The sequence below is a fragment of the Panthera tigris genome, chromosome B4 (genome assembly GCF_018350195.1).
Source record: "Panthera tigris isolate Pti1 chromosome B4, P.tigris_Pti1_mat1.1, whole genome shotgun sequence".
In the NCBI taxonomy this organism is placed as follows: Eukaryota; Metazoa; Chordata; class Mammalia; order Carnivora; family Felidae; genus Panthera; species Panthera tigris.
In genome coordinates, this window is record NC_056666.1 from 77,582,987 (window position 1) to 77,593,730 (window position 10,744).

Consider the following 10,744-nt stretch of genomic DNA (forward strand, 5'->3'; position numbering starts at 1 on the left):
AAAGGTTTTTCAGAGGCTGAAGGAGAAAAACCGTTTTTCTTTGCCTCTGAATGTTATTGTCTGCATGTGATGTCCAGAACTGCAGCAGCCATCTTGTGACTTTAAGAGAAGTCAGGGTACAAGGACATAAACAACGTGATAAGGGTGGCAGAGAAATGAGAAAGCAATGTAGCAGAATGCTCACAGAATGGAATCCTGCCTGGCAACAGAAATCAACTACTGATACAGACCACAAAACAGGTGAATTTCAAAAACATTGCCCGAAGCAAAAAAAGACAGACACAAGAGTATATACAATATGATTCCATTCACAGGAAGGCCTAGAATGTGCAAAACTGATCTCCTGAAGTAGAAATTGAATCAGTGGTTACCTGTGGCAGGGGATGAGGGGGGGATTGCACATACAGACACTAGAGAACTTTCTGGAATGATGCCAGTGTTCTATATCTTTTTTCTTTTTCTTTTCTTTTTTCTAAAGCTTTACATATTTAAGTAATCTCTACACCCAATGTGGGGCTCGAACTCATGACCCCAGGATCATGAGTCCCATGCCCTTTCGACTGAGCCAGTCAGGTGGCCCCTCAGTGTTTTATATCTTGATTGGAATGGTGGCTGCCAGCTGTTCGTTCATCAACACTCACCAGACTGTACTTTTAAAATGTGTGCATTCTGCCACATGTAAATTATATTTCAATCAAATTGGTGAGAGACAGAAAGAAAGGAAGAAGAAACAAACAAATCAGAAGGAAGGAAGGAACCAAGCCTTTGATAACATTGTTGAGTCACTGAATTAATCAACAGCCTCACCTTGGGACTTCTTGTTTGGTAACATAATAAACAATTGTCCTTACTGTTTAGGGTATTTTAAAGTTGGGTCTTCTGTAACTTGAAGCCTAATCCCTCTGGTTAAAAGAAGGGAAAGGCACTCAGAGGTCAGGGCCTAGATCCAGCGTGGGGAAACTGTGGGCTCCGAGGAACAGCTGAAAAGAGCAGGAGACTTTGAAGCTCTGTTTCATCCGATGGGGTCTGCTCCTTGCCCCACCACCATAGAGAGCCCAGTACAGCTGGGGGTTTCTTCCTACCCTTCCCTGACCTTCCCCACCCCCATCTGGAAAATGGGGACCCTAGCAATCAAAGGACCGACTCTCAAGCTTTTGGCGAAGATTAATTAAGAGAACACTCAGGAAAGCTCTCAGCACAGTGCCAGGCATCTAGTAAGGGCTCCATAAGGCTCCTGTCCTGCCTCAACTGGCCTGAACCAAGCAGAGGTCAGCAGAGAGGAGGGAACAGAATTCAGAAACCTTTAGGAAACAGATCTCAAGACTATAATTTATTGATGACACCAGGACTCAGGCTTGGGTGACAATATAGACAGGATTGTTTCTCAAGCTTTTGGCAGAGATTATGAGCAGAATCTGTTCTGAGCACCAGGAAGATGCTGGTAAAGGGACATAAGAAACATGGGAGGAGGGGTACATTTGGAGAGTGAAACCAAGAGTGTAAGTTGAGCAGCATGGAATAGTGGACCAGAACAAGGGGTCTGCCACCAACTAGTATGTGATTTGGGGCAAGTTACTGCCTCTCTCCAAGCTCCTCAGTGTCCTCACCTGTGAAATGGGAATTCTGAGAATACTTTCTCCGTTAGGTTGCTATAAAGATTAGATGAATTAGATGAAACTAGTCAAGGAATATATATATATATATATATATATATATATAACACATATCTTTTAATATATATTATATATATTATAATATATAACTATATATATTATATTATATTATATTATATTATATTATATATATAACTTTTTATTTAAATTTCAGTTAACATACAGTGCAATATTGGTTTCAGGAGTAGAATTCATTTGGGGCAGGCACTTGGGTGGCTCAGTCAGCTAAATATTGGACTTTGGCTCAGGTCATGATCTCACTGTTCGGTTCATGAGCTCAAGCCCCGCATCAGGCTTTGGGCTGACATTGTGGAGCCTACTTTGGATCCCCTTTCTCCCTCTCTCTCTGCCCCTCCCCCTCCCCTGCTTGCCTGCTCCCTCTCTCTCTCAAAAATAAACATTTTTTTTAAAAAAGGAGTAGAATTCAGCGATTCATCACTTACATACAACACCCAGTGCTCAACACCCAAGTGCCTTCCTTAGTGCCCATCTAGCCCATCCCCTACCCACCTCCCTCCATCAACCCTCAGTTTGTTCTCTATTGTGAAGAGTCTCTTGTGGTTTGAAACAATATATTTCGAGTGCTTAGCATTGTGCTGGTACATAGTAGGTGCTTATTAAATTGTCCACAATAGGGCTCCTGGGTGGCTCAGTCTGTTAAGCGTCAGACATCACCCCAGGTCATGATCTCGTGGCCCGCGAGTTCGAGCCCCGCGTTGGGCTCTGTGCTGACAGCTCGGAGCCTAGAGCTGCTGGATTCTGTCTCCCTCTCTCTCTGCCCCTCCCCCACTCACGCTCTGTCTCTCAAAAATGAATAAATGTTAAAAAAATTTTTTTAAATAGTCATAATAATTTTCATCATCCTTTCAAGTCTTATCTCCACTGCCTAGACAGGCAACGTGCTGAGTTGCTGCTACAGTCCTGTATGGAGAGTTTTGAGCATACACTTCATCTTCTACTGCCTCAAACAGGGTGTTCCCTGCAGAGGATTTCCTCCCCTTTTCTTTGACCCTGTCCCTCCCTTCCTTCCAGTGTCTACTCTGACCTCCCTCTTCCAGGAAGCCTTCCTTGACTAATGCCTCCCCTTTCCCTGCCAACCTCTCCACTAGCCTCCCTGTAGGAGCTGGCCTCCCAGCCCAGAGCTCTATCCACTCCCTTTCATTGCCCAACCCTCAATAAAGACCACTCCAGTTCAGATAAGGCCTGGACCCATGGGGATGCTTGTCCAGTAAGGGAAGGATGCCCGCTCTCCACATCTCTAGTGGATGAGGGCTCTGAAAGAGGTGGGGGCTGGTGAGGAGGAGGCCACCTGCCAGAGTGGCAGCAGACAGGCCAGCTAAATCCTTGACCTACGATTTAAGGGGTCGGGCATAGTTCAATAGAGCACTCCAGGCTGAGTCCCAGCTCATTCGCACAGGTCATGAGGGATGAGGGGCAGGGAAGGGAGGGGGGCGACTCCTCCAAGAGTCCCTTGGATTCATTCCCAGCCCTCAGAGGCATAATCCAGCATCCTGAATGCCTGCAACTCCCATCCCCATCAGTGAAGAACACCGCCCTCCCCCACCCCAACTCCTCTGAGAGGCGAATGGAGAGTGGGAGAGGGGACAAGTGGGGGAGCCGGGAGAGCGGTGGAGGGCATGGAATCACAGTGCCCGGCACATAGCGAGGGCTCAATACGGCTCCTGTCTCCATTAACCGCAGAGCCCTTTGCTAGGTCCTGAGACCCAGCAACTTTGCCCTGAGTTCCCAGGTCGGCCCTAGTCTCTGCTCCTCTCCTCCTCCTTTGGAATTTCCCCAGAACTGGGCTCTACTGATTTGCGGGGGGGGGGGAGGGGGGGTAAGGGGAGGAGATTGTTGAATAGCTGGAATGTCCGATGGAATCCCACGTGCAAAACATAGACATTTTCCCAGTCATAAATGTCCTGTGGTCAGGCCGAGAGGAAGGCGAAGCTTGGAGCTCAGCCGGACACCCCCTATTATCCACCCACCCCCGGGTTTTCTCCTGGGCCACCGCCCAGGTCGGCCCTTTGGGAGTGTTATGCAAAAGAGATGCAAAGCAAGTCGAGACAGCCGCAGGGATTGGCTGACGCGGGAGACTTTGTCCGCCCAATCCGGGGCCTCGGGCAGCCTGGGCTCCCCCGCACAGGGCCTGGTCCCGCCCATAAATCAGCTCCGTCAGCGTTAATGGCTCCTGACTAATTGCCTGGACTCGGGCTCCGGGCTCGGGTCGCCCGCATTAAAATTCAATCAGGCCCAGCGCTGAGCTATTAAATATTCATTCTGAGAGCTTCCCGAAACCAGGCTGGGGGATGGGGGTGGATTCGGTTGGAGGGACTACCTGAATCCCCAGCTTCAGCGGAGGCCCCCCTCGCGGCTCCTCCCCAACACTCTCATCTTCCGCTACTGCCGCCTGATTTCCATTCTGCTGAGGCAGATTTCTCTTTGGAAGTCCCTAAGCCCTCTCTAGAGACTCTTGGGAGATTGAGCTGCCTGCAGAAGTGTGGTGCTGAGTTACGACAAGGGCTTCCCCAGTCCTCTGCCCGCATCCCCTCTGTGCCTGGTGGCCTCACTCCACAGACCTCTTAGTGCCCACCGTGGGCCCCTCGTCAATGCTGAGTCCTTAGGTCCCACTAGCAATGGAATAGCTCCAAGGCAGAGATGGCATCATCCTCAAGAGAGGCCCCTAGGTCCCTGGCTCTGCTAACTTTGCCAAGGGTTTTGTTGGCATTACATTGGCCATCTTCAGTAGGCTAGAGAGAGTTTCAGGCTGGGCAACATGGAGTCTGTGCTGGAAGGGGAGGAGGGGGGCTCTGTGCAGCCCTCCTCTCCTCTACCCTTCACCCAGGAATGCAGTCTGTCCAAGCTCCTGGGCCCCTAGCTTGATGTTGAGCAGGCTGCCTGGAAGTTCTCAAGGAGGGAACCCCAGGGGAGGGAGCTGGGCCTGAAGGCCTGGAGGCAGCCACTGGCAGTGTCTGGGACTTAAGCAGGAAGCACCCCCCCCCCCCATTCATACACACTATAGTTGCAGGGTTATGAAGAGGGCTTAGCAGGTGTAAAGACAGCCATGGCCCAGAGGCTGGAGTGAGCCCCTCAAATAAAGACTGGGAGTTTTCCTAGGCCTTCCATGTTGTATTGAGACATCTTGTAATGCAACTTCAGCTTTGTCCCCTGGGCCAGGGGGTGTATGAATGAGGGGAAGAGAAACACCAGGAAATATGTTAGGAGAGACCTGTTCCCCTTCCGTTTTTTTACAGCAAATCTTCAGGAGCAAACCACCTGCTCCCAGGGCTCTTCCCTTGCCCTTTGGACTGCTCCTTACCCCTACTGCCTGAGGGCCTGCAGGAAATTAACACTGCGGGGTATGGAGGAAGCTAAGACTGCCAGAGCCATAGAGCACCCTACGGATGCCGCAGTGGAGGATTGGAGGTCCAGGGCGCCAGTTTCTGCAAAGCCAGAAGCAGCTCAGGGCTCTGGGAGCTGTGTGAAGTTCAGGGGATCTTGTTGGGGGAGATACTGGAAAGGACTTCTTGTCCTGCTATTCTGAGAGCATCAAGCGTTTTAGAATTCTTGTCTGAAAACCCTCTACTGCCTCAGAATGTAGGTGCTCTTCTAGTGAGAGATGGGGGACCCAGGCCGGCCCCAGAGCTGGGTACAGGGCCGAATACGTCTGGCAGCAATTAGGAGGGGAGCTGGGCTGGGAGGCCTCAGACTTGAGCGGGTCAGGAGTGACCTGAGCCAAGTGTCCAATTCCAAAGCCAAACGTCACAGGCAATCCGGGATTCCAGCTCACCCCACGTGTGGTTCCCATTAGGGCTGGCTGGGGTCTTCCTGAAGGCCAGGCGGATTCCTGAGCCCCTCCCCCAACACGGCCCCTCCCTCTTCGGGCTGCTTGGAATGTCTTACCCCGTCTTTCCCTCCTTCGGGGTGGCCTGCCACGGTGCAACTTTCAGGATTTTCAGGGGCATCCCACTCCAAATAGGCCTCCCCACCCACTAGATGATGTTTTTGCAATCTCTTAAAGGGGACAAAAGGATAGGAGACTTAAACCCTTAACACCCCCAGGAAGGGCTAATCCCCGAAGACCCCTACACTGTGTCTGGGAGCCCTCCCTCCTCTCCAGGTCAGCTGCCTTTGTTCAGGCCTCAGCCCCTTTGGTCCAGACACTTGCAACTGTCCCCCCTACCAGGCCACTCCTCCATACTGCCCCCGAGTGGGCATCCTAAAACCCAGGCCTGCTATTCAGATCATTTCCCTCCTTACAAAACTTCCAACAGCTTCCCAGTAACTCTGCAGCGGTTGCACGTACATCTGTGTTAGGTGTGTTTTGGACACACACACACACACACACACACACACCGTTTTAAGGTTGTCAACATTGAAAAACCTGCAGGCAACACATAAACATCTGCATTTCTTTTCTTGAAAATATCTGACCACACTAAGCTCACACGCCAGTATGACAATAACTGGCTGGGGCCCGAGTAACAATTGTGCCCTTCAGAAGGGATCCCTGGGGCTTGCATGTGCCCCAGTCCCCAGGAGATGGGTGAATGGCCTTTTTATCACTGGGCTGGCACTGACCTTTTTATCTCACTTCCTGTCAGCTTCACTCCTTCTAGCCATTTATGTTCTTGTCTGTCTCTTTCTGCGCAGACACTGTAGCTTGCTACAACAAACCCAAGTCTAAATCCCTTGGCCTAGTGATATGTCACTTCATCCACCCTTCACACCCTGTCCCTCCCATCCCTGTCAGCTCCCCTCCAATACTCTTGGTCCAGGCCCATCAAACTTCTCACTCGTCCCCAGACCCGTCAGATTTTCACACTCCCAAGCCTTTGCACATGCTGTTCCTTCTGCCTGGAACACCACATCTCCTCTTCTACCCCCGGTTAACTTCTGTTTCTCCTTGAAGCCCCACCGCAGAAGCCACTGACTCCTAGCGTCTTCTGGACCCCTCCCCAGGGCAGTGCCCTGGGTTGTCTTGATGGTTGTTGTGATTCCCAAATGTCTCAAGCTGCCTCCCCTCCAAGTGAGAGCCTCTCCAGGGGCTGGGAGTAGACCGCCTGGCATCCCTGGGGCTCACCTGTGTGGAGGAATGGGCCCTCAGGTTGGTGGTGGGAATGGTTGGGGGGCGGAGGGGCTGTAGCTCAGCCCCTCTGGAAGCGGCTCTTGGGACAAACACAGGTTTGTTAGAGTTGGCAAGGTTGTAGGAGGGGAAGGCAGCAGACATTGTGTGATGTAAGGTGAGGTCTTGTGGCCCTGGCAAGAAGGAGGGAGGCCTCGCTGGGGATCACGTGGGCTTCTGCACTTGGAGGATTATGTAGACCCCTGGGTGTGTGTGAAGATGTGTTTAGGCAAGTGGGTCCTGGCACCCGGGCAGTAGGGTACTCTCCTCTGCCCTGTGAGCACCCCCAATGCCCCCAGAGCTATCATCAGTGCTGGATAAAGAGGCCAGACAATATCCTCACCTCCTGAGGCTGACGTTGCAGAGAAGTCACCAGAGATGGGCTTGAAACCAGTGAGGCTGCTCCCAAGATCTGTTCCCTGGCTTCCTGTCCCTAGCCCACCCTCCCTCTGCCTGCCTCCTCAAGGCTCTCAGCTGCCAAGCACCTTCCACAGGGCCCACTCCCACTGTCCCAGGGACTCCGCCAGGCCAGACAGAAGGCCCGATACCCACCCACCCCCATCTCCCCAGAACTAGCAACTCGCCCTCCTTGGAATCACCTGAGAGGTAGGAGCTGGGGATCCCGTTTTTACGGACAAGGAAATGGACTCTGAGGGCTCTGAGGCTCGAAGTAATGGACTCAAGCTCCTCCGAGTGGGGAGTGGGTAGTAACTGGGAGGATTTTCAGCCCGGCCCCTGGTGTCTGAGGGCCAAGTTCTGTTTCCAGCCGCCCTGGCTCGCCCGCCCGCGGGCTCCAGGCCCCGGCCTTGGGTTCCCCCTCCCCGCCCACAGTCACATCCGTCCTGTTCAGACAGAGATCGATGCGTCAATGTCCCAACGCCGGCCTTAACCACAGACCGGTGCGGACGTCGCGCGTGTGAGTAGAGGCGGGTGGGCCTCCCAGGACCCTTTGGAGTCCCGACCCCGCGAGGGGCAGAACCCGAACGCTGGTTTTCGGTGTCTGGTAAAGCGCTGTGCCTTCAGCTCGGGACCCCTCGGCCCCTCCCCACGAAAGGCTGCGAGCGCGCTCCCCATGCCCACCCCCCAGCACTCGCCCCTAGGAGGGTTCGCGAGGCACCCGAAGCCCCCGCCCCTAGGGGGCCGGGCGTCAGAGGGGCGTGCGGTGCGCGCCCCGGCCCCTCCCCCAGGCGGGGGTGGGGGAGGGGAGGGAGCAGATGGCAGCAATTACGGCTCGGACCCTCCCCCGCCCGTAGCCCGAGGCCGGAAGACCGGCTGCGAGCGCTTTCCAGCGCGGGAGGGGCGGCGGCCTCCGCGGCCAGCTAGCCGGCGGGGGGGCGGGGCGGGGCCGGGGCGCCGGCCCGGGAGGGGACTTCCTTCCCCCGGGAACCGGCTGGGAGATTCCCTTAGGGAAAGCCAAGCCCCACCTTCCCGTTCCCGGCCCCAGAATGCTTGCAGGCCCGTGTCCCGACAAGCCCAGCGCCCGCAGGTCTCAAAGCTCCTAGGATTTTCAGGTTGGGCCAGTGGCCCAGGCTGGGGAGAGGGGAGCTGTAAGGTTGTGCGGGTTGTGATCTAAACGAGGGCCGGGTGGAGAGGTTAAAACGGGTCTGAAGTCCAAGCCTTGGGTCTTGGCAGGTACTGCTCTTTCTGGAGGAAGGCAAGGGACTTTTTCTTACAAAGGGTCCCGATGAGCGGGTCTGGACTGCCCCTGATTTAGGACTGCTGACTGTAGACAGTGGGGGAGAGTAAATGGCTAGAGTAGGCTTCTGGGGCTCTGGGGCAGGGCCAAAGAGAGCTGGAGGACACTCATGGCTCAGGACAGAGATGACTCTACCAATTGAGCTTCCCTGGTTCTTTCTTCCTGAGTTCCTCTCCCATCGTTCCCCTGTTGTCCAGTCCATCAGCAAATTTTGCCCCTTCTGTCTCTAAGATGTATCTTGGATCAGTCCCAGCTCCCCACCTCCTGTGTCTCAGCCCCTATCACCTCCTTGCACAACTGCAAAGTCTTCTGTCTGCTCTCTTGGACCCTGACTGTCAATTCACACAGTTTCCAGGGGGACGTTAAAAATACCAATCAGGGAAAAAAAAAAAAAAAAAAGAGCACGTCACTCCCTGTTTAACAACCTTGCGTAGCTTCCCTTGGAGGAAAGCCCTAATTTCTTAACACTGCCCCTGCCTATTCTGACCTCTCCTAGTTCACTCTCCCCTCTGCCCAGATGCCACTCACACTGGATGCCTTTTTTATTCCTTGAACTTGACAAGCTTTTCCCCACCTCTGGCTTCGGTCTTGCTGTTCCCTTTGCCTGGAACATTCTGCCCAGATCCTTCACAGGGTTGTCAGCTCCCCATGAATCCTGACCACAATGCTACAGCAGCCCCACACCCAACTGCCTGGTGTACTGTGTCACTTAACTGTATCTATTTCTTCAGGACTTAACTGCTTTCTGTAATTATCTTCTTTATTCACTTGGTTTGTGGTTTGTTTCACTTACCAGAATGACAGCAGGTGTCTTTCTTATTCTCTGCTAGCGCAATGCCTGGCACAGACCTAGGAGGTGCTGAACGTACTTCACGCATTTAAGGAATGCAGGAGTCCCTGGGGAATGAACTGGATACTAATCCATTTGGTCACTTCGAAGGGGGCCCCTCCCTGGGAGAAGCCAGCTGCAAATCCCTGTATTCACCTATGTTTCACCTAAATGCCTCATAGATTAGGGCAGGCCTGTGGTTTCCAGTATCAGTAAACTTAGCAGCCAAGACTCATTGAGCATTTACGATGTGCCAGGCATTATTCTAAGTGCTTTACATAGCTTAACTAATTTAATTTGTACAACAAAGTAGATACTAATATCCTCAGCAGAGACATACTAGGACACACACAAGAATGTGTGGTCAGTCTGCAAACACATGCGTGCATCATAAGCACTGAGTTGGTTATTACTGTACAACAGATGGGTGAGTTGAGTAAATAAATACACAGGTGCACCCGGGGCATTTAATAAGTGGAGCAGGAAGGCAGAATGGAACAGGAGGACAGAACGTTAGGGAAGGATCAGCATGGGGGGTGGGGGTGGGGGACACACGGCTAGTTTGGGCAAGTGGGTAGAAGAGGAAGTGTAAGGCCACAGCCCAGGCCCGTGCTCTGGATCCCCACAGCACCCAGGAGTATAGCCAAAGCCGTGGTGCAGTGGCAAGGGCCTGGGTCCTGGTATTCTGCCCCCCACCAGAGGAGTGATCTTGGGCTACCACTTATCCTCTTGGGGCCACATTAGCAAAAGACTGGGGAAGGCTTACATACTACCTAACTGCCAGAGCCAGCACTGGGATTAAATTTAAAAACGCTCATGAAAGCACTTCATCAGCCACAGAGGGTTGTTGCTGGAAAGGAATAGGACAAGGGTGCAGGCTGCCAGCCTGAGAAGCTGGGGGTTGGAGCCATACTTTGGCCCTTCTTGAGTCACAGTCCACTGCTGCGTGCCCCTCCAGGGTGGGCCAGGGTTTACCAGTTGTTGTGTCTTCTGGACTTGCCCTGGTACCGAGTTGGTACTCAGTGGGTTTCCGTTGAGTGAACACGTGTGTTTGTTGAGTGAATGCCCGAGTGAGGGAAGGACCCGGGGAAGAGTAAGAGAGGAGAATAAATACATGAGTGAAAGGTGGAATAAATGAAGAAGGGACTAGAGATACCTTTTGCCTCGGAGCCTCAGTTTCTTTATCCGTAAAAGACCGTGGTAAGGCATGGCCCACCCTTCTCTCTGGGCTCTAGTGCGGATCTGATGAGACGTGGCGGGTCCATGGAGGCCACCCTTTGCTGTCGATGCTGAGCTGAAATGACCAGTGCTCCCCTCCCCCACATCCCTGTCCCCCGGAATTTATAGATTCCTCATTGTCCTGCACAAAGGCCCTCTTGGGGAGGAGGCGGGGTGGGTGAGGAGACTGGGGAATTAAAAAG